Raw genomic sequence first — 23,554 nt, 5'->3', positions numbered from 1 at the left:
CCCGCTGAGAGGGGGCGTGTCGCTCCTGGCCCCGCCCCTTTTGCAATCCGAATCACCCATTTTGATGATTCGGATGATTCGACTCACAAAATAGATTCGGATCAAAGATCCGAATCGTTCATGATCCGGACAACACTAGAAAACAGATACTACTATACTACTAAAGCACAGCTTACCAAAAATATGCAGTTACTGGAGCAATAATTTGAATTAATATGAATACACTGGGTTTATTGGTAGAGATAAAAGGGGTAACTGTTTAGAAAATGTTTAATTTTGACTGATACATTCTTATTGATATATGGTAAAAATGTATAAAAACTGATGGAAAAAAAATGAGAAAGTTGTTTGCTTATTAATATGATATTAATATTGTTTGATATTCCTTTTCCATCTGTAAATTCAAATTAATCCTTTTCTTTAATTCAGAAATCAGTAAAGATTGCTTAAATAGCTTTATCTAAGGATGGGGGGCTCTGAAGAAGATCTTACAGGTAAAATTTAGAAAACTTATAATGTTGTGCAAAAGTAAATGTATTTCAGTGATAGGTGAAAATAATATATGAAATGGATTCATTACATGCAAAGCCAGACATTTCAAGCCTATATTTGTTATAAATTTGATGATTTTGGCTTACAGCTTATGAGAACCCCAAAATCAAAATCTCAGACCATTAGAATATTGTGAAAAGGTTCACAATTCTAGGCTCAAAGTGTCAGACTTTAATCATCTAATTAATCCAAAACGCTAGTGCGACCGTGATAGCAGTTATCACGTTTTAGGGAATCAAGCCCTATGAGCGCTTTTTAATTTTTTTTAAGCACTGGTGATTTTTAAAAGCGCTTGTGCAATGTTTTCCTATGTGGGCATTTTAACATCAGCGATGAGCTTTCTTTACAATCACAAACGCGGGTCCTGCACCATTTCCTGAGCGTTTGGGCTTCAATACAAGGTATAGGAAAATCGCTAAGCACTTGAAAAAAAGGCTTTGAAAAGCGATTTTCTGAGTGCCTTTCTTCACATAATAATTACAGCTATTTCGTTCCAGGTCATAAGAGTTCACTACCTGTTTGTCTGCAGGAAGAAAAGCTCAAATCGCATTTACAAAAGCGCTTAGAAAAGTGCTTCTAAAAAAATCGATAATCGCTCAGAAAACACTTGGAAAAGCACTTACAAAAGCACTCAGCGCTTGCGCTAACAATTTATAATGTGAATAAGGCCTAAGTGCGGAAAAAGGAAAACCCAGGGGACATTACCACTTGAGACCGGAAGAAAGCACATCTGCAAAGAAGCACAGAACTCGGTTTGCATGCCATTGCTTAGAGAAGCTTAGCAGGTGCACTTACATGTAGCACTTTGAACCCGACACGTAAAGCTGCGTTCTGACGTATAAAAATGTTAATGTTTTGCCCAGAGGAAGATGCCTAAAAATATGGAACGCTTCACGAATTTGCGTGTCATCCTTGCGCAGGGGCCATGCTAATCTTCTCTGTATCGTTCCAATTTTAGTATATGTGCTGCCGAAGCGAGCACAACTAAGGGCTGTTTCACCAGAGTATATATACCCCGCGCCCTGATACTACCTGCACGTTAGGGAGAGTAAAATCAAGAGTCCCCTATAGTTTGGAGCGTGAGAACCTTGCAGAAAGCTATAATAATAATAATAAACAGGACAGGGCTAAATATTTTGGCTTGGAAATCAAATTTCCTGGCAGAGAAGAGCAATATTGCAACCACTATTGCATCTTGGGTACTAGCCGAAAGTGAATAAATTATGCTAATCTAGTGGGTGGGGATTCCTCTCTTCACACCCACTGTAGGAAATGACATGGAGCCCAGGCTGCCTAGAAAAGTGCTTCACTTGACAAGAGAACGGTAGGGGATAAAGAATTACTATAAGTGCGGAAAAAAGAAAACCCAGGAACCATTTCAAAGGCTATCATTCATAAAAGCATGTGCGGTAAAAAATCTGGTCGAGAAAATACTGCATTCATTAATTTAGACTTTTGTGTGCTAATTCATAAACATTTTCACACCTACGATAGAAGTACTCCGTTTTACCGAAGCCCAACTGTTGGTAACATTGTTCCAACATTGGCCTCAATTCACTAAGCAGTTTAGACTAGTATACTGATGGTTTGGTGTAATGTTTTAGACCTGTTTTTAGACCTGGTCTAAAACATTCGGTAATTAGGTCGGTAAAGCAGGGTAAATGATCAAAAGATGCAATTCACAAAGCAAACAAGGAGTAACCACGCCCACTTTTTCTGACAGAGATTCGACCAGATGATTTATGTCGGTAAAGTCATTCTGTGAGGTATTTTCGACGTGAGGATGGAACCTTTTGAATGAATTATGCAGGAGTTTAATTGTATGCAGAGGAGAGCTCATCAAAGGAGAAGGCTGTCAGTCATAGCTACTCGTTTGCCAATTGCATCTTTTGATCATTTCCTCTGCTTTACCCACCTAATTACCAAATGTTTTAGACCAGGTCTAAGGCTCAACACACACCATACAATCTTGGTTGTTCAATCTTACCAGTTTCATGTAGTATAAGAGCTTATCCAATAAATCATTCAAGGTATTTTCAATCTGTTGGCCCTTATACTACATAGATTTGGTAAATCTGTACAACCAAGATTGTTTGGTGTGTGTTGAGCTTAAGACATTTGGTAATTATTAGTGAATTCCTTCTTGATGCAACTGATTTACACCAAACCATCAGTAGGCTAAAAACCATCAGTAGACTAGTCTAAACTGCTTAGTGAACTGAGCACTGATCACTCCCCATTGAAGTACAAAACAGCCTCTCTTCCTTATAAGGAGTTGGGAGTGGCTGCCTGAGTGAAGTCACTTTATTCAAATATGATGATTGTTGCAGTGCAGTCTGGGAGAGACTCCAGTTCACACCGATTTTATGTTTGCGGTTAAATTTTATTTATTGTTAGAGCAGCAGGACTTTCCATTGTATGAGGATGAGAACTGTGTAAAATCGCCGTGCGGATAAAATTAATTTATTTCAGATCATAAAGTCCCCCTGTGTTGTGTAAGCAGTGCTGAGCCCAGCATCCTCCCTCCGTGCGATTCCAACTCATACTTACCTGGCAGGGGAGACACCATGATCACGAAGGTGGTTCTCCCAGGGTGAGGCTCATCCATTGCACTCCGAGTGGGTTGACCCCTGCGATTTCCCCAAATGCGGGAAACTCGACTGCATAATTTGTGGTAGTGGGAGACTGCGTTCGCGCTTTCCCCTGATCAATGCTGGTTAATAATAGATTCGGTAATATCTGAGTACTGTGAAACTGCTATTGGTCATCAGATAAAGGGAGGAAAACAGTAGAGATGGGAAGTTCGGATCTTTTCAATGATCCGGATGATTCGAATCGGATCATTGAATAGGTCCGGATCTTTGATCCGAATCTCGGATCATTTTACAAGGGAAGCATTCGGGGGTGAAATGACTAGCAGGACAGGAGAAGGGGAGAAGATGGACAGAGGGCAGGGAGTGGACAGAGCAGGGAGCAGAAATGTTTGTTTGCACACAATACCCACATGCTGCGATCATATGCTTTACATATATTTCACCTACATGTTCATCTGTATACCTTGAATGGAAACGTCGCACAGTGAAAGAAAGCATTCCCCAAAGCATTCCCAGAAGATAAGTGCAGCTGTTTAGAGCGAGTGCAGGAGGATCATATTGCGCTGCAATCACAGTGCCTGCAAAGTTACTGAACTGTGCCGAGCTGAGCCAAAAGTTTCCAATGTGTTCACTGTGCACAACTACGGAACAGACAGCCTATAATGAGCAGCACATTACAGCTAGTATGTGTGCTCTGCACATATCTGGCAGTGGCACCCATGTCCCCTCTACCTGTCCCTGCAAGGCTGGCTCCCCGAGTCCCCTCCAACAGAGCGATCCATCTCTGCTCTGCTTCCAGGACCCCGCTGAGAGGGGGCGTGTCGCTCCTGGCCCCGCCCCTTTTGCAATCCGAATCACCCATTTTGATGATTCGGATGATTCGACTCACAAAATAGATTCGGATCAAAGATCCGAATCGTTCATGATCCGGACAACACTAGAAAACAGATACTACTATACTACTAAAGCACAGCTTACCAAAAATATGCAGTTACTGGAGCAATAATTTGAATTAATATGAATACACTGGGTTTATTGGTAGAGATAAAAGGGGTAACTGTTTAGAAAATGTTTAATTTTGACTGATACATTCTTATTGATATATGGTAAAAATGTATAAAAACTGATGGAAAAAAAATGAGAAAGTTGTTTGCTTATTAATATGATATTAATATTGTTTGATATTCCTTTTCCATCTGTAAATTCAAATTAATCCTTTTCTTTAATTCAGAAATCAGTAAAGATTGCTTAAATAGCTTTATCTAAGGATGGGGGGCTCTGAAGAAGATCTTACAGGTAAAATTTAGAAAACTTATAATGTTGTGCAAAAGTAAATGTATTTCAGTGATAGGTGAAAATAATATATGAAATGGATTCATTACATGCAAAGCCAGACATTTCAAGCCTATATTTGTTATAAATTTGATGATTTTGGCTTACAGCTTATGAGAACCCCAAAATCAAAATCTCAGACCATTAGAATATTGTGAAAAGGTTCACAATTCTAGGCTCAAAGTGTCAGACTTTAATCATCTAATTAATCCAAAACGCTAGTGCGACCGTGATAGCAGTTATCACGTTTTAGGGAATCAAGCCCTATGAGCGCTTTTTAATTTTTTTTAAGCACTGGTGATTTTTAAAAGCGCTTGTGCAATGTTTTCCTATGTGGGCATTTTAACATCAGCGATGAGCTTTCTTTACAATCACAAACGCGGGTCCTGCACCATTTCCTGAGCGTTTGGGCTTCAATACAAGGTATAGGAAAATCGCTAAGCACTTGAAAAAAAGGCTTTGAAAAGCGATTTTCTGAGTGCCTTTCTTCACATAATAATTACAGCTATTTCGTTCCAGGTCATAAGAGTTCACTACCTGTTTGTCTGCAGGAAGAAAAGCTCAAATCGCATTTACAAAAGCGCTTAGAAAAGTGCTTCTAAAAAAATCGATAATCGGTCAGAAAACACTTGGAAAAGCACTTACAAAAGCACTCAGCGCTTGCGCTAACAATTTATAATGTGAATAAGGCCTAAGTGCGGAAAAAGGAAAACCCAGGGGACATTACCACTTGAGACCGGAAGAAAGCACATCTGCAAAGAAGCACAGAACTCGGTTTGCATGCCATTGCTTAGAGAAGCTTAGCAGGTGCACTTACATGTAGCACTTTGAACCCGACACGTAAAGCTGCGTTCTGACGTATAAAAATGTTAATGTTTTGCCCAGAGGAAGATGCCTAAAAATATGGAACGCTTCACGAATTTGCGTGTCATCCTTGCGCAGGGGCCATGCTAATCTTCTCTGTATCGTTCCAATTTTAGTATATGTGCTGCCGAAGCGAGCACAACTAAGGGCTGTTTCACCAGAGTATATATACCCCGCGCCCTGATACTACCTGCACGTTAGGGAGAGTAAAATCAAGAGTCCCCTATAGTTTGGAGCGTGAGAACCTTGCAGAAAGCTATAATAATAAACAGGACAGGGCTAAATATTTTGGCTTGGAAATCAAATTTCCTGGCAGAGAAGAGCAATATTGCAACCACTATTGCATCTTGGGTACTAGCCGAAAGTGAATAAATTATGCTAATCTAGTGGGTGGGGATTCCTCTCTTCACACCCACTGTAGGAAATGACATGGAGCCCAGGCTGCCTAGAAAAGTGCTTCACTTGACAAGAGAACGGTAGGGGATAAAGAATTACTATAAGTGCGGAAAAAAGAAAACCCAGGAACCATTTCAAAGGCTATCATTCATAAAAGCATGTGCGGTAAAAAATCTGGTCGAGAAAATACTGCATTCATTAATTTAGACTTTTGTGTGCTAATTCATAAACATTTTCACACCTACGATAGAAGTACTCCGTTTTACCGAAGCCCAACTGTTGGTAACATTGTTCCAACATTGGCCTCAATTCACTAAGCAGTTTAGACTAGTATACTGATGGTTTGGTGTAATGTTTTAGACCTGTTTTTAGACCTGGTCTAAAACATTCGGTAATTAGGTCGGTAAAGCAGGGTAAATGATCAAAAGATGCAATTCACAAAGCAAACAAGGAGTAACCACGCCCACTTTTTCTGACAGAGATTCGACCAGATGATTTATGTCGGTAAAGTCATTCTGTGAGGTATTTTCGACGTGAGGATGGAACCTTTTGAATGAATTATGCAGGAGTTTAATTGTATGCAGAGGAGAGCTCATCAAAGGAGAAGGCTGTCAGTCATAGCTACTCGTTTGCCAATTGCATCTTTTGATCATTTCCTCTGCTTTACCCACCTAATTACCAAATGTTTTAGACCAGGTCTAAGGCTCAACACACACCATACAATCTTGGTTGTTCAATCTTACCAGTTTCATGTAGTATAAGAGCTTATCCAATAAATCATTCAAGGTATTTTCAATCTGTTGGCCCTTATACTACATAGATTTGGTAAATCTGTACAACCAAGATTGTTTGGTGTGTGTTGAGCTTAAGACATTTGGTAATTATTAGTGAATTCCTTCTTGATGCAACTGATTTACACCAAACCATCAGTAGACTAAAAACCATCAGTAGACTAGTCTAAACTGCTTAGTGAACTGAGCACTGATCACTCCCCATTGAAGTACAAAACAGCCTCTCTTCCTTATAAGGAGTTGGGAGTGGCTGCCTGAGTGAAGTCACTTTATTCAAATATGATGATTGTTGCAGTGCAGTCTGGGAGAGACTCCAGTTCACACCGATTTTATGTTTGCGGTTAAATTTTATTTATTGTTAGAGCAGCAGGACTTTCCATTGTATGAGGATGAGAACTGTGTAAAATCGCCGTGCGGATAAAATTAATTTATTTCAGATCATAAAGTCCCCCTGTGTTGTGTAAGCAGTGCTGAGCCCAGCATCCTCCCTCCGTGCGATTCCAACTCATACTTACCTGGCAGGGGAGACACCATGATCACGAAGGTGGTTCTCCCAGGGTGAGGCTCATCCATTGCACTCCGAGTGGGTTGACCCCTGCGATTTCCCCAAATGCGAGAAACTCGACTGCATAATTTGTGGTAGTGGGAGACTGCGTTCGCGCTTTCCCCTGATCAATGCTGGTTAATAATAGATTCGGTAATATCTGAGTACTGTGAAACTGCTATTGGTCATCAGATAAAGGGAGGAAAACAGTAGAGATGGGAAGTTCGGATCTTTTCAATGATCCGGATGATTCGAATCGGATCATTGAATAGGTCCGGATCTTTGATCCGAATCTCGGATCATTTTACAAGGGAAGCATTCGGGGGTGAAATGACTAGCAGGACAGGAGAAGGGGAGAAGATGGACAGAGGGCAGGGAGTGGACAGAGCAGGGAGCAGAAATGTTTGTTTGCACACAATACCCACATGCTGCGATCATATGCTTTACATATATTTCACCTACATGTTCATCTGTATACCTTGAATGGAAACGTCGCACAGTGAAAGAAAGCATTCCCCAAAGCATTCCCAGAAGATAAGTGCAGCTGTTTAGAGCGAGTGCAGGAGGATCATATTGCGCTGCAATCACAGTGCCTGCAAAGTTACTGAACTGTGCCGAGCTGAGCCAAAAGTTTCCAATGTGTTCACTGTGCACAACTACGGAACAGACAGCCTATAATGAGCAGCACATTACAGCTAGTATGTGTGCTCTGCACATATCTGGCAGTGGCACCCATGTCCCCTCTACCTGTCCCTGCAAGGCTGGCTCCCCGAGTCCCCTCCAACAGAGCGATCCATCTCTGCTCTGCTTCCAGGACCCCGCTGAGAGGGGGCGTGTCGCTCCTGGCCCCGCCCCTTTTGCAATCCGAATCACCCATTTTGATGATTCGGATGATTCGACTCACAAAATAGATTCGGATCAAAGATCCGAATCGTTCATGATCCGGACAACACTAGAAAACAGATACTACTATACTACTAAAGCACAGCTTACCAAAAATATGCAGTTACTGGAGCAATAATTTGAATTAATATGAATACACTGGGTTTATTGGTAGAGATAAAAGGGGTAACTGTTTAGAAAATGTTTAATTTTGACTGATACATTCTTATTGATATATGGTAAAAATGTATAAAAACTGATGGAAAAAAAATGAGAAAGTTGTTTGCTTATTAATATGATATTAATATTGTTTGATATTCCTTTTCCATCTGTAAATTCAAATTAATCCTTTTCTTTAATTCAGAAATCAGTAAAGATTGCTTAAATAGCTTTATCTAAGGATGGGGGGCTCTGAAGAAGATCTTACAGGTAAAATTTAGAAAACTTATAATGTTGTGCAAAAGTAAATGTATTTCAGTGATAGGTGAAAATAATATATGAAATGGATTCATTACATGCAAAGCCAGACATTTCAAGCCTATATTTGTTATAAATTTGATGATTTTGGCTTACAGCTTATGAGAACCCCAAAATCAAAATCTCAGACCATTAGAATATTGTGAAAAGGTTCACAATTCTAGGCTCAAAGTGTCAGACTTTAATCATCTAATTAATCCAAAACGCTAGTGCGACCGTGATAGCAGTTATCACGTTTTAGGGAATCAAGCCCTATGAGCGCTTTTTAATTTTTTTTAAGCACTGGTGATTTTTAAAAGCGCTTGTGCAATGTTTTCCTATGTGGGCATTTTAACATCAGCGATGAGCTTTCTTTACAATCACAAACGCGGGTCCTGCACCATTTCCTGAGCGTTTGGGCTTCAATACAAGGTATAGGAAAATCGCTAAGCACTTGAAAAAAAGGCTTTGAAAAGCGATTTTCTGAGTGCCTTTCTTCACATAATAATTACAGCTATTTCGTTCCAGGTCATAAGAGTTCACTACCTGTTTGTCTGCAGGAAGAAAAGCTCAAATCGCATTTACAAAAGCGCTTAGAAAAGTGCTTCTAAAAAAATCGATAATCGCTCAGAAAACACTTGGAAAAGCACTTACAAAAGCACTCAGCGCTTGCGCTAACAATTTATAATGTGAATAAGGCCTAAGTGCGGAAAAAGGAAAACCCAGGGGACATTACCACTTGAGACCGGAAGAAAGCACATCTGCAAAGAAGCACAGAACTCGGTTTGCATGCCATTGCTTAGAGAAGCTTAGCAGGTGCACTTACATGTAGCACTTTGAACCCGACACGTAAAGCTGCGTTCTGACGTATAAAAATGTTAATGTTTTGCCCAGAGGAAGATGCCTAAAAATATGGAACGCTTCACGAATTTGCGTGTCATCCTTGCGCAGGGGCCATGCTAATCTTCTCTGTATCGTTCCAATTTTAGTATATGTGCTGCCGAAGCGAGCACAACTAAGGGCTGTTTCACCAGAGTATATATACCCCGCGCCCTGATACTACCTGCACGTTAGGGAGAGTAAAATCAAGAGTCCCCTATAGTTTGGAGCGTGAGAACCTTGCAGAAAGCTATAATAATAATAATAAACAGGACAGGGCTAAATATTTTGGCTTGGAAATCAAATTTCCTGGCAGAGAAGAGCAATATTGCAACCACTATTGCATCTTGGGTACTAGCCGAAAGTGAATAAATTATGCTAATCTAGTGGGTGGGGATTCCTCTCTTCACACCCACTGTAGGAAATGACATGGAGCCCAGGCTGCCTAGAAAAGTGCTTCACTTGACAAGAGAACGGTAGGGGATAAAGAATTACTATAAGTGCGGAAAAAAGAAAACCCAGGAACCATTTCAAAGGCTATCATTCATAAAAGCATGTGCGGTAAAAAATCTGGTCGAGAAAATACTGCATTCATTAATTTAGACTTTTGTGTGCTAATTCATAAACATTTTCACACCTACGATAGAAGTACTCCGTTTTACCGAAGCCCAACTGTTGGTAACATTGTTCCAACATTGGCCTCAATTCACTAAGCAGTTTAGACTAGTATACTGATGGTTTGGTGTAATGTTTTAGACCTGTTTTTAGACCTGGTCTAAAACATTCGGTAATTAGGTCGGTAAAGCAGGGTAAATGATCAAAAGATGCAATTCACAAAGCAAACAAGGAGTAACCACGCCCACTTTTTCTGACAGAGATTCGACCAGATGATTTATGTCGGTAAAGTCATTCTGTGAGGTATTTTCGACGTGAGGATGGAACCTTTTGAATGAATTATGCAGGAGTTTAATTGTATGCAGAGGAGAGCTCATCAAAGGAGAAGGCTGTCAGTCATAGCTACTCGTTTGCCAATTGCATCTTTTGATCATTTCCTCTGCTTTACCCACCTAATTACCAAATGTTTTAGACCAGGTCTAAGGCTCAACACACACCATACAATCTTGGTTGTTCAATCTTACCAGTTTCATGTAGTATAAGAGCTTATCCAATAAATCATTCAAGGTATTTTCAATCTGTTGGCCCTTATACTACATAGATTTGGTAAATCTGTACAACCAAGATTGTTTGGTGTGTGTTGAGCTTAAGACATTTGGTAATTATTAGTGAATTCCTTCTTGATGCAACTGATTTACACCAAACCATCAGTAGACTAAAAACCATCAGTAGACTAGTCTAAACTGCTTAGTGAACTGAGCACTGATCACTCCCCATTGAAGTACAAAACAGCCTCTCTTCCTTATAAGGAGTTGGGAGTGGCTGCCTGAGTGAAGTCACTTTATTCAAATATGATGATTGTTGCAGTGCAGTCTGGGAGAGACTCCAGTTCACACCGATTTTATGTTTGCGGTTAAATTTTATTTATTGTTAGAGCAGCAGGACTTTCCATTGTATGAGGATGAGAACTGTGTAAAATCGCCGTGCGGATAAAATTAATTTATTTCAGATCATAAAGTCCCCCTGTGTTGTGTAAGCAGTGCTGAGCCCAGCATCCTCCCTCCGTGCGATTCCAACTCATACTTACCTGGCAGGGGAGACACCATGATCACGAAGGTGGTTCTCCCAGGGTGAGGCTCATCCATTGCACTCCGAGTGGGTTGACCCCTGCGATTTCCCCAAATGCGGGAAACTCGACTGCATAATTTGTGGTAGTGGGAGACTGCGTTCGCGCTTTCCCCTGATCAATGCTGGTTAATAATAGATTCGGTAATATCTGAGTACTGTGAAACTGCTATTGGTCATCAGATAAAGGGAGGAAAACAGTAGAGATGGGAAGTTCGGATCTTTTCAATGATCCGGATGATTCGAATCGGATCATTGAATAGGTCCGGATCTTTGATCCGAATCTCGGATCATTTTACAAGGGAAGCATTCGGGGGTGAAATGACTAGCAGGACAGGAGAAGGGGAGAAGATGGACAGAGGGCAGGGAGTGGACAGAGCAGGGAGCAGAAATGTTTGTTTGCACACAATACCCACATGCTGCGATCATATGCTTTACATATATTTCACCTACATGTTCATCTGTATACCTTGAATGGAAACGTCGCACAGTGAAAGAAAGCATTCCCCAAAGCATTCCCAGAAGATAAGTGCAGCTGTTTAGAGCGAGTGCAGGAGGATCATATTGCGCTGCAATCACAGTGCCTGCAAAGTTACTGAACTGTGCCGAGCTGAGGCCAAAAGTTTCCAATGTGTTCACTGTGCACAACTACGGAACAGACAGCCTATAATGAGCAGCACATTACAGCTAGTATGTGTGCTCTGCACATATCTGGCAGTGGCACCCATGTCCCCTCTACCTGTCCCTGCAAGGCTGGCTCCCCGAGTCCCCTCCAACAGAGCGATCCATCTCTGCTCTGCTTCCAGGACCCCGCTGAGAGGGGGCGTGTCGCTCCTGGCCCCGCCCCTTTTGCAATCCGAATCACCCATTTTGATGATTCGGATGATTCGACTCACAAAATAGATTCGGATCAAAGATCCGAATCGTTCATGATCCGGACAACACTAGAAAACAGATACTACTATACTACTAAAGCACAGCTTACCAAAAATATGCAGTTACTGGAGCAATAATTTGAATTAATATGAATACACTGGGTTTATTGGTAGAGATAAAAGGGGTAACTGTTTAGAAAATGTTTAATTTTGACTGATACATTCTTATTGATATATGGTAAAAATGTATAAAAACTGATGGAAAAAAAATGAGAAAGTTGTTTGCTTATTAATATGATATTAATATTGTTTGATATTCCTTTTCCATCTGTAAATTCAAATTAATCCTTTTCTTTAATTCAGAAATCAGTAAAGATTGCTTAAATAGCTTTATCTAAGGATGGGGGGCTCTGAAGAAGATCTTACAGGTAAAATTTAGAAAACTTATAATGTTGTGCAAAAGTAAATGTATTTCAGTGATAGGTGAAAATAATATATGAAATGGATTCATTACATGCAAAGCCAGACATTTCAAGCCTATATTTGTTATAAATTTGATGATTTTGGCTTACAGCTTATGAGAACCCCAAAATCAAAATCTCAGACCATTAGAATATTGTGAAAAGGTTCACAATTCTAGGCTCAAAGTGTCAGACTTTAATCATCTAATTAATCCAAAACGCTAGTGCGACCGTGATAGCAGTTATCACGTTTTAGGGAATCAAGCCCTATGAGCGCTTTTTAATTTTTTTTAAGCACTGGTGATTTTTAAAAGCGCTTGTGCAATGTTTTCCTATGTGGGCATTTTAACATCAGCGATGAGCTTTCTTTACAATCACAAACGCGGGTCCTGCACCATTTCCTGAGCGTTTGGGCTTCAATACAAGGTATAGGAAAATCGCTAAGCACTTGAAAAAAAGGCTTTGAAAAGCGATTTTCTGAGTGCCTTTCTTCACATAATAATTACAGCTATTTCGTTCCAGGTCATAAGAGTTCACTACCTGTTTGTCTGCAGGAAGAAAAGCTCAAATCGCATTTACAAAAGCGCTTAGAAAAGTGCTTCTAAAAAAATCGATAATCGCTCAGAAAACACTTGGAAAAGCACTTACAAAAGCACTCAGCGCTTGCGCTAACAATTTATAATGTGAATAAGGCCTAAGTGCGGAAAAAGGAAAACCCAGGGGACATTACCACTTGAGACCGGAAGAAAGCACATCTGCAAAGAAGCACAGAACTCGGTTTGCATGCCATTGCTTAGAGAAGCTTAGCAGGTGCACTTACATGTAGCACTTTGAACCCGACACGTAAAGCTGCGTTCTGACGTATAAAAATGTTAATGTTTTGCCCAGAGGAAGATGCCTAAAAATATGGAACGCTTCACGAATTTGCGTGTCATCCTTGCGCAGGGGCCATGCTAATCTTCTCTGTATCGTTCCAATTTTAGTATATGTGCTGCCGAAGCGAGCACAACTAAGGGCTGTTTCACCAGAGTATATATACCCCGCGCCCTGATACTACCTGCACGTTAGGGAGAGTAAAATCAAGAGTCCCCTATAGTTTGGAGCGTGAGAACCTTGCAGAAAGCTATAATAATAATAATAAACAGGACAGGGCTAAATATTTTGGCTTGGAAATCAAATTTCCTGGCAGAGAAGAGCAATATTGCAACCACTATTGCATCTTGGGTACTAGCCGAAAGTGAATAAATTATGCTAATCTAGTGGGTGGGGATTCCTCTCTTCACACCCACTGTAGGAAATGACATGGAGCCCAGGCTGCCTAGAAAAGTGCTTCACTTGACAAGAGAACGGTAGGGGATAAAGAATTACTATAAGTGCGGAAAAAAGAAAACCCAGGAACCATTTCAAAGGCTATCATTCATAAAAGCATGTGCGGTAAAAAATCTGGTCGAGAAAATACTGCATTCATTAATTTAGACTTTTGTGTGCTAATTCATAAACATTTTCACACCTACGATAGAAGTACTCCGTTTTACCGAAGCCCAACTGTTGGTAACATTGTTCCAACATTGGCCTCAATTCACTAAGCAGTTTAGACTAGTATACTGATGGTTTGGTGTAATGTTTTAGACCTGTTTTTAGACCTGGTCTAAAACATTCGGTAATTAGGTCGGTAAAGCAGGGTAAATGATCAAAAGATGCAATTCACAAAGCAAACAAGGAGTAACCACGCCCACTTTTTCTGACAGAGATTCGACCAGATGATTTATGTCGGTAAAGTCATTCTGTGAGGTATTTTCGACGTGAGGATGGAACCTTTTGAATGAATTATGCAGGAGTTTAATTGTATGCAGAGGAGAGCTCATCAAAGGAGAAGGCTGTCAGTCATAGCTACTCGTTTGCCAATTGCATCTTTTGATCATTTCCTCTGCTTTACCCACCTAATTACCAAATGTTTTAGACCAGGTCTAAGGCTCAACACACACCATACAATCTTGGTTGTTCAATCTTACCAGTTTCATGTAGTATAAGAGCTTATCCAATAAATCATTCAAGGTATTTTCAATCTGTTGGCCCTTATACTACATAGATTTGGTAAATCTGTACAACCAAGATTGTTTGGTGTGTGTTGAGCTTAAGACATTTGGTAATTATTAGTGAATTCCTTCTTGATGCAACTGATTTACACCAAACCATCAGTAGACTAAAAACCATCAGTAGACTAGTCTAAACTGCTTAGTGAACTGAGCACTGATCACTCCCCATTGAAGTACAAAACAGCCTCTCTTCCTTATAAGGAGTTGGGAGTGGCTGCCTGAGTGAAGTCACTTTATTCAAATATGATGATTGTTGCAGTGCAGTCTGGGAGAGACTCCAGTTCACACCGATTTTATGTTTGCGGTTAAATTTTATTTATTGTTAGAGCAGCAGGACTTTCCATTGTATGAGGATGAGAACTGTGTAAAATCGCCGTGCGGATAAAATTAATTTATTTCAGATCATAAAGTCCCCCTGTGTTGTGTAAGCAGTGCTGAGCCCAGCATCCTCCCTCCGTGCGATTCCAACTCATACTTACCTGGCAGGGGAGACACCATGATCACGAAGGTGGTTCTCCCAGGGTGAGGCTCATCCATTGCACTCCGAGTGGGTTGACCCCTGCGATTTCCCCAAATGCGGGAAACTCGACTGCATAATTTGTGGTAGTGGGGGACTGCGTTCGCGCTTTCCCCTGATCAATGCTGGTTAATAATAGATTCGGTAATATCTGAGTACTGTGAAACTGCTATTGGTCATCAGATAAAGGGAGGAAAACAGTAGAGATGGGAAGTTCGGATCTTTTCAATGATCCGGATGATTCGAATCGGATCATTGAATAGGTCCGGATCTTTGATCCGAATCTCGGATCATTTTACAAGGGAAGCATTCGGGGGTGAAATGACTAGCAGGACAGGAGAAGGGGAGAAGATGGACAGAGGGCAGGGAGTGGACAGAGCAGGGAGCAGAAATGTTTGTTTGCACACAATACCCACATGCTGCGATCATATGCTTTACATATATTTCACCTACATGTTCATCTGTATACCTTGAATGGAAACGTCGCACAGTGAAAGAAAGCATTCCCCAAAGCATTCCCAGAAGATAAGTGCAGCTGTTTAGAGCGAGTGCAGGAGGATCATATTGCGCTGCAATCACAGTGCCTGCAAAGTTACTGAACTGTGCCGAGCTGAGCCAAAAGTTTCCAATGTGTTCACTGTGCACAACTACGGAACAGACAGCCTATAATGAGCAGCACATTACAGCTAGTATGTGTGCTCTGCACATATCTGGCAGTGGCACCCATGTCCCCTCTACCTGTCCCTGCAAGGCTGGCTCCCCGAGTCCCCTCCAACAGAGCGATCCATCTCTGCTCTGCTTCCAGGACCCCGCTGAGAGGGGGCGTGTCGCTCCTGGCCCCGCCCCTTTTGCAATCCGAATCACCCATTTTGATGATTCGGATGATTCGACTCACAAAATAGATTCGGATCAAAGATCCGAATCGTTCATGATCCGGACAACACTAGAAAACAGATACTACTATACTACTAAAGCACAGCTTACCAAAAATATGCAGTTACTGGAGCAATAATTTGAATTAATATGAATACACTGGGTTTATTGGTAGAGATAAAAGGGGTAACTGTTTAGAAAATGTTTAATTTTGACTGATACATTCTTATTGATATATGGTAAAAATGTATAAAAACTGATGGAAAAAAAATGAGAAAGTTGTTTGCTTATTAATATGATATTAATATTGTTTGATATTCCTTTTCCATCTGTAAATTCAAATTAATCCTTTTCTTTAATTCAGAAATCAGTAAAGATTGCTTAAATAGCTTTATCTAAGGATGGGGGGCTCTGAAGAAGATCTTACAGGTAAAATTTAGAAAACTTATAATGTTGTGCAAAAGTAAATGTATTTCAGTGATAGGTGAAAATAATATATGAAATGGATTCATTACATGCAAAGCCAGACATTTCAAGCCTATATTTGTTATAAATTTGATGATTTTGGCTTACAGCTTATGAGAACCCCAAAATCAAAATCTCAGACCATTAGAATATTGTGAAAAGGTTCACAATTCTAGGCTCAAAGTGTCAGACTTTAATCATCTAATTAATCCAAAACGCTAGTGCGACCGTGATAGCAGTTATCACGTTTTAGGGAATCAAGCCCTATGAGCGCTTTTTAATTTTTTTTAAGCACTGGTGATTTTTAAAAGCGCTTGTGCAATGTTTTCCTATGTGGGCATTTTAACATCAGCGATGAGCTTTCTTTACAATCACAAACGCGGGTCCTGCACCATTTCCTGAGCGTTTGGGCTTCAATACAAGGTATAGGAAAATCGCTAAGCACTTGAAAAAAAGGCTTTGAAAAGCGATTTTCTGAGTGCCTTTCTTCACATAATAATTACAGCTATTTCGTTCCAGGTCATAAGAGTTCACTACCTGTTTGTCTGCAGGAAGAAAAGCTCAAATCGCATTTACAAAAGCGCTTAGAAAAGTGCTTCTAAAAAAATCGATAATCGCTCAGAAAACACTTGGAAAAGCACTTACAAAAGCACTCAGCGCTTGCGCTAACAATTTATAATGTGAATAAGGCCTAAGTGCGGAAAAAGGAAAACCCAGGGGACATTACCACTTGAGACCGGAAGAAAGCACATCTGCAAAGAAGCACAGAACTCGGTTTGCATGCCATTGCTTAGAGAAGCTTAGCAGGTGCACTTACATGTAGCACTTTGAACCCGACACGTAAAGCTGCGTTCTGACGTATAAAAATGTTAATGTTTTGCCCAGAGGAAGATGCCTAAAAATATGGAACGCTTCACGAATTTGCGTGTCATCCTTGCGCAGGGGCCATGCTAATCTTCTCTGTATCGTTCCAATTTTAGTATATGTGCTGCCGAAGCGAGCACAACTAAGGGCTGTTTCACCAGAGTATATATACCCCGCGCCCTGATACTACCTGCACGTTAGGGAGAGTAAAATCAAGAGTCCCCTATAGTTTGGAGCGTGAGAACCTTGCAGAAAGCTATAATAATAATAATAAACAGGACAGGGCTAAATATTTTGGCTTGGAAATCAAATTTCCTGGCAGAGAAGAGCAATATTGCAACCACTATTGCATGTTGGGTACTAGCCGAAAGTGAATAAATTATGCTAATCTAGTGGGTGGGGATTCCTCTCTTCACACCCACTGTAGGAAATGACATGGAGCCCAGGCTGCCTAGAAAAGTGCTTCACTTGACAAGAGAACGGTAGGGGATAAAGAATTACTATAAGTGCGGAAAAAAGAAAACCCAGGAACCATTTCAAAGGCTATCATTCATAAAAGCATGTGCGGTAAAAAATCTGGTCGAGAAAATACTGCATTCATTAATTTAGACTTTTGTGTGCTAATTCATAAACATTTTCACACCTACGATAGAAGTACTCCGTTTTACCGAAGCCCAACTGTTGGTAACATTGTTCCAACATTGGCCTCAATTCACTAAGCAGTTTAGACTAGTATACTGATGGTTTGGTGTAATGTTTTAGACCTGTTTTTAGACCTGGTCTAAAACATTCGGTAATTAGGTCGGTAAAGCAGGGTAAATGATCAAAAGATGCAATTCACAAAGCAAACAAGGAGTAACCACGCCCACTTTTTCTGACAGAGATTCGACCAGATGATTTATGTCGGTAAAGTCATTCTGTGAGGTATTTTCGACGTGAGGATGGAACCTTTTGAATGAATTATGCAGGAGTTTAATTGTATGCAGAGGAGAGCTCATCAAAGGAGAAGGCTGTCAGTCATAGCTACTCGTTTGCCAATTGCATCTTTTGATCATTTCCTCTGCTTTACCCACCTAATTACCAAATGTTTTAGACCAGGTCTAAGGCTCAACACACACCATACAATCTTGGTTGTTCAATCTTACCAGTTTCATGTAGTATAAGAGCTTATCCAATAAATCATTCAAGGTATTTTCAATCTGTTGGCCCTTATACTACATAGATTTGGTAAATCTGTACAACCAAGATTGTTTGGTGTGTGTTGAGCTTAAGACATTTGGTAATTATTAGTGAATTCCTTCTTGATGCAACTGATTTACACCAAACCATCAGTAGACTAAAAACCATCAGTAGACTAGTCTAAACTGCTTAGTGAACTGAGCACTGATCACTCCCCATTGAAGTACAAAACAGCCTCTCTTCCTTATAAGGAGTTGGGAGTGGCTGCCTGAGTGAAGTCACTTTATTCAAATATGATGATTGTTGCAGTGCAGTCTGGGAGAGACTCCAGTTCACACCGATTTTATGTTTGCGGTTAAATTTTATTTATTGTTAGAGCAGCAGGACTTTCCATTGTATGAGGATGAGAACTGTGTAAAATCGCCGTGCGGATAAAATTAATTTATTTCAGATCATAAAGTCCCCCTGTGTTGTGTAAGCAGTGCTGAGCCCAGCATCCTCCCTCCGTGCGATTCCAACTCATACTTACCTGGCAGGGGAGACACCATGATCACGAAGGTGGTTCTCCCAGGGTGAGGCTCATCCATTGCACTCCGAGTGGGTTGACCCCTGCGATTTCCCCAAATGCGGGAAACTCGACTGCATAATTTGTGGTAGTGGGGGACTGCGTTCGCGCTTTCCCCTGATCAATGCTGGTTAATAATAGATTCGGTAATATCTGAGTACTGTGAAACTGCTATTGGTCATCAGATAAAGGGAGGAAAACAGTAGAGATGGGAAGTTCGGATCTTTTCAATGATCCGGATGATTCGAATCGGATCATTGAATAGGTCCGGATCTTTGATCCGAATCTCGGATCATTTTACAAGGGAAGCATTCGGGGGTGAAATGACTAGCAGGACAGGAGAAGGGGAGAAGATGGACAGAGGGCAGGGAGTGGACAGAGCAGGGAGCAGAAATGTTTGTTTGCACACAATACCCACATGCTGCGATCATATGCTTTACATATATTTCACCTACATGTTCATCTGTATACCTTGAATGGAAACGTCGCACAGTGAAAGAAAGCATTCCCCAAAGCATTCCCAGAAGATAAGTGCAGCTGTTTAGAGCGAGTGCAGGAGGATCATATTGCGCTGCAATCACAGTGCCTGCAAAGTTACTGAACTGTGCCGAGCTGAGCCAAAAGTTTCCAATGTGTTCACTGTGCACAACTACGGAACAGACAGCCTATAATGAGCAGCACATTACAGCTAGTATGTGTGCTCTGCACATATCTGGCAGTGGCACCCATGTCCCCTCTACCTGTCCCTGCAAGGCTGGCTCCCCGAGTCCCCTCCAACAGAGCGATCCATCTCTGCTCTGCTTCCAGGACCCCGCTGAGAGGGGGCGTGTCGCTCCTGGCCCCGCCCCTTTTGCAATCCGAATCACCCATTTTGATGATTCGGATGATTCGACTCACAAAATAGATTCGGATCAAAGATCCGAATCGTTCATGATCCGGACAACACTAGAAAACAGATACTACTATACTACTAAAGCACAGCTTACCAAAAATATGCAGTTACTGGAGCAATAATTTGAATTAATATGAATACACTGGGTTTATTGGTAGAGATAAAAGGGGTAACTGTTTAGAAAATGTTTAATTTTGACTGATACATTCTTATTGATATATGGTAAAAATGTATAAAAACTGATGGAAAAAAAATGAGAAAGTTGTTTGCTTATTAATATGATATTAATATTGTTTGATATTCCTTTTCCATCTGTAAATTCAAATTAATCCTTTTCTTTAATTCAGAAATCAGTAAAGATTGCTTAAATAGCTTTATCTAAGGATGGGGGGCTCTGAAGAAGATCTTACAGGTAAAATTTAGAAAACTTATAATGTTGTGCAAAAGTAAATGTATTTCAGTGATAGGTGAAAATAATATATGAAATGGATTCATTACATGCAAAGCCAGACATTTCAAGCCTATATTTGTTATAAATTTGATGATTTTGGCTTACAGCTTATGAGAACCCCAAAATCAAAATCTCAGACCATTAGAATATTGTGAAAAGGTTCACAATTCTAGGCTCAAAGTGTCAGACTTTAATCATCTAATTAATCCAAAACGCTAGTGCGACCGTGATAGCAGTTATCACGTTTTAGGGAATCAAGCCCTATGAGCGCTTTTTAATTTTTTTTAAGCACTGGTGATTTTTAAAAGCGCTTGTGCAATGTTTTCCTATGTGGGCATTTTAACATCAGCGATGAGCTTTCTTTACAATCACAAACGCGGGTCCTGCACCATTTCCTGAGCGTTTGGGCTTCAATACAAGGTATAGGAAAATCGCTAAGCACTTGAAAAAAAGGCTTTGAAAAGCGATTTTCTGAGTGCCTTTCTTCACATAATAATTACAGCTATTTCGTTCCAGGTCATAAGAGTTCACTACCTGTTTGTCTGCAGGAAGAAAAGCTCAAATCGCATTTACAAAAGCGCTTAGAAAAGTGCTTCTAAAAAAATCGATAATCGCTCAGAAAACACTTGGAAAAGCACTTACAAAAGCACTCAGCGCTTGCGCTAACAATTTATAATGTGAATAAGGCCTAAGTGCGGAAAAAGGAAAACCCAGGGGACATTACCACTTGAGACCGGAAGAAAGCACATCTGCAAAGAAGCACAGAACTCGGTTTGCATGCCATTGCTTAGAGAAGCTTAGCAGGTGCACTTACATGTAGCACTTTGAACCCGACACGTAAAGCTGCGTTCTGACGTATAAAAATGTTAATGTTTTGCCCAGAGGAAGATGCCTAAAAATATGGAACGCTTCACGAATTTGCGTGTCATCCTTGCGCAGGGGCCATGCTAATCTTCTCTGTATCGTTCCAATTTTAGTATATGTGCTGCCGAAGCGAGCACAACTAAGGGCTGTTTCACCAGAGTATATATACCCCGCGCCCTGATACTACCTGCACGTTAGGGAGAGTAAAATCAAGAGTCCCCTATAGTTTGGAGCGTGAGAACCTTGCAGAAAGCTATAATAATAATAATAAACAGGACAGGGCTAAATATTTTGGCTTGGAAATCAAATTTCCTGGCAGAGAAGAGCAATATTGCAACCACTATTGCATCTTGGGTACTAGCCGAAAGTGAATAAATTATGCTAATCTAGTGGGTGGGGATTCCTCTCTTCACACCCACTGTAGGAAATGACATGGAGCCCAGGCTGCCTAGAAAAGTGCTTCACTTGACAAGAGAACGGTAGGGGATAAAGAATTACTATAAGTGCGGAAAAAAGAAAACCCAGGAACCATTTCAAAGGCTATCATTCATAAAAGCATGTGCGGTAAAAAATCTGGTCGAGAAAATACTGCATTCATTAATTTAGACTTTTGTGTGCTAATTCATAAACATTTTCACACCTACGATAGAAGTACTCCGTTTTACCGAAGCCCAACTGTTGGTAACATTGTTCCAACATTGGCCTCAATTCACTAAGCAGTTTAGACTAGTATACTGATGGTTTGGTGTAATGTTTTAGACCTGTTTTTAGACCTGGTCTAAAACATTCGGTAATTAGGTCGGTAAAGCAGGGTAAATGATCAAAAGATGCAATTCACAAAGCAAACAAGGAGTAACCACGCCCACTTTTTCTGACAGAGATTCGACCAGATGATTTATGTCGGTAAAGTCATTCTGTGAGGTATTTTCGACGTGAGGATGGAACCTTTTGAATGAATTATGCAGGAGTTTAATTGTATGCAGAGGAGAGCTCATCAAAGGAGAAGGCTGTCAGTCATAGCTACTCGTTTGCCAATTGCATCTTTTGATCATTTCCTCTGCTTTACCCACCTAATTACCAAATGTTTTAGACCAGGTCTAAGGCTCAACACACACCATACAATCTTGGTTGTTCAATCTTACCAGTTTCATGTAGTATAAGAGCTTATCCAATAAATCATTCAAGGTATTTTCAATCTGTTGGCCCTTATACTACATAGATTTGGTAAATCTGTACAACCAAGATTGTTTGGTGTGTGTTGAGCTTAAGACATTTGGTAATTATTAGTGAATTCCTTCTTGATGCAACTGATTTACACCAAACCATCAGTAGACTAAAAACCATCAGTAGACTAGTCTAAACTGCTTAGTGAACTGAGCACTGATCACTCCCCATTGAAGTACAAAACAGCCTCTCTTCCTTATAAGGAGTTGGGAGTGGCTGCCTGAGTGAAGTCACTTTATTCAAATATGATGATTGTTGCAGTGCAGTCTGGGAGAGACTCCAGTTCACACCGATTTTATGTTTGCGGTTAAATTTTATTTATTGTTAGAGCAGCAGGACTTTCCATTGTATGAGGATGAGAACTGTGTAAAATCGCCGTGCGGATAAAATTAATTTATTTCAGATCATAAAGTCCCCCTGTGTTGTGTAAGCAGTGCTGAGCCCAGCATCCTCCCTCCGTGCGATTCCAACTCATACTTACCTGGCAGGGGAGACACCATGATCACGAAGGTGGTTCTCCCAGGGTGAGGCTCATCCATTGCACTCCGAGTGGGTTGACCCCTGCGATTTCCCCAAATGCGGGAAACTCGACTGCATAATTTGTGGTAGTGGGGGACTGCGTTCGCGCTTTCCCCTGATCAATGCTGGTTAATAATAGATTCGGTAATATCTGAGTACTGTGAAACTGCTATTGGTCATCAGATAAAGGGAGGAAAACAGTAGAGATGGGAAGTTCGGATCTTTTCAATGATCCGGATGATTCGAATCGGATCATTGAATAGGTCCGGATCTTTGATCCGAATCTCGGATCATTTTACAAGGGAAGCATTCGGGGGTGAAATGACTAGCAGGACAGGAGAAGGGGAGAAGATGGACAGAGGGCAGGGAGTGGACAGAGCAGGGAGCAGAAATGTTTGTTTGCACACAATACCCACATGCTGCGATCATATGCTTTACATATATTTCACCTACATGTTCATCTGTATACCTTGAATGGAAACGTCGCACAGTGAAAGAAAGCATTCCCCAAAGCATTCCCAGAAGATAAGTGCAGCTGTTTAGAGCGAGTGCAGGAGGATCATATTGCGCTGCAATCACAGTGCCTGCAAAGTTACTGAACTGTGCCGAGCTGAGCCAAAAGTTTCCAATGTGTTCACTGTGCACAACTACGGAACAGACAGCCTATAATGAGCAGCAC

General features: G+C 40.7%; 12 non-coding genes across 12 annotated transcripts; 6 read left to right on the top strand and 6 right to left on the bottom strand.

Moving 5' to 3' along the window:
• Positions 1 to 1,427: 1,427 nt before the first annotated feature.
• On the bottom strand, positions 1,428 to 1,534 carry LOC137555040 (U6 spliceosomal RNA). The gene has a single exon (XR_011027746.1). It is a non-coding gene; the product is annotated as a U6 spliceosomal RNA (small nuclear RNA).
• Positions 1,535 to 3,094: 1,560 nt separating this feature from the next.
• Positions 3,095 to 3,258, top strand: LOC137554782 (U1 spliceosomal RNA). The gene has a single exon (XR_011027525.1). It is a non-coding gene; the product is annotated as a U1 spliceosomal RNA (small nuclear RNA).
• Positions 3,259 to 5,375: 2,117 nt separating this feature from the next.
• Positions 5,376 to 5,482, bottom strand: LOC137555039 (U6 spliceosomal RNA). Its single transcript, XR_011027745.1, has one exon. It is a non-coding gene; the product is annotated as a U6 spliceosomal RNA (small nuclear RNA).
• Positions 5,483 to 7,036: 1,554 nt separating this feature from the next.
• On the top strand, positions 7,037 to 7,200 carry LOC137554786 (U1 spliceosomal RNA). The gene has a single exon (XR_011027529.1). It is a non-coding gene; the product is annotated as a U1 spliceosomal RNA (small nuclear RNA).
• A 2,117-nt stretch (positions 7,201 to 9,317) lies between these two features.
• On the bottom strand, positions 9,318 to 9,424 carry LOC137555037 (U6 spliceosomal RNA). Its single transcript, XR_011027744.1, has one exon. It is a non-coding gene; the product is annotated as a U6 spliceosomal RNA (small nuclear RNA).
• Positions 9,425 to 10,984: 1,560 nt separating this feature from the next.
• Positions 10,985 to 11,148, top strand: LOC137554781 (U1 spliceosomal RNA). Its single transcript, XR_011027524.1, has one exon. It is a non-coding gene; the product is annotated as a U1 spliceosomal RNA (small nuclear RNA).
• A 2,118-nt stretch (positions 11,149 to 13,266) lies between these two features.
• Positions 13,267 to 13,373, bottom strand: LOC137555036 (U6 spliceosomal RNA). The gene has a single exon (XR_011027743.1). It is a non-coding gene; the product is annotated as a U6 spliceosomal RNA (small nuclear RNA).
• Positions 13,374 to 14,933: 1,560 nt separating this feature from the next.
• On the top strand, positions 14,934 to 15,097 carry LOC137554750 (U1 spliceosomal RNA). Its single transcript, XR_011027495.1, has one exon. It is a non-coding gene; the product is annotated as a U1 spliceosomal RNA (small nuclear RNA).
• Positions 15,098 to 17,214: 2,117 nt separating this feature from the next.
• LOC137555034 (U6 spliceosomal RNA) lies at positions 17,215 to 17,321 on the bottom strand. The gene has a single exon (XR_011027741.1). It is a non-coding gene; the product is annotated as a U6 spliceosomal RNA (small nuclear RNA).
• Positions 17,322 to 18,881: 1,560 nt separating this feature from the next.
• Positions 18,882 to 19,045, top strand: LOC137554749 (U1 spliceosomal RNA). Its single transcript, XR_011027494.1, has one exon. It is a non-coding gene; the product is annotated as a U1 spliceosomal RNA (small nuclear RNA).
• Positions 19,046 to 21,162: 2,117 nt separating this feature from the next.
• On the bottom strand, positions 21,163 to 21,269 carry LOC137555033 (U6 spliceosomal RNA). Its single transcript, XR_011027740.1, has one exon. It is a non-coding gene; the product is annotated as a U6 spliceosomal RNA (small nuclear RNA).
• Positions 21,270 to 22,829: 1,560 nt separating this feature from the next.
• On the top strand, positions 22,830 to 22,993 carry LOC137554748 (U1 spliceosomal RNA). Its single transcript, XR_011027493.1, has one exon. It is a non-coding gene; the product is annotated as a U1 spliceosomal RNA (small nuclear RNA).
• The last annotated feature ends 561 nt before the right edge of the window (positions 22,994 to 23,554 follow it).

Source organism: Hyperolius riggenbachi, chromosome 2 (genome assembly GCF_040937935.1).
Source record: "Hyperolius riggenbachi isolate aHypRig1 chromosome 2, aHypRig1.pri, whole genome shotgun sequence".
In the NCBI taxonomy this organism is placed as follows: Eukaryota; Metazoa; Chordata; class Amphibia; order Anura; family Hyperoliidae; genus Hyperolius; species Hyperolius riggenbachi.
The sequence above is the reverse complement of the archived record's forward strand: the minus strand, read 5'-3'. Positions and strand labels throughout refer to the sequence as shown.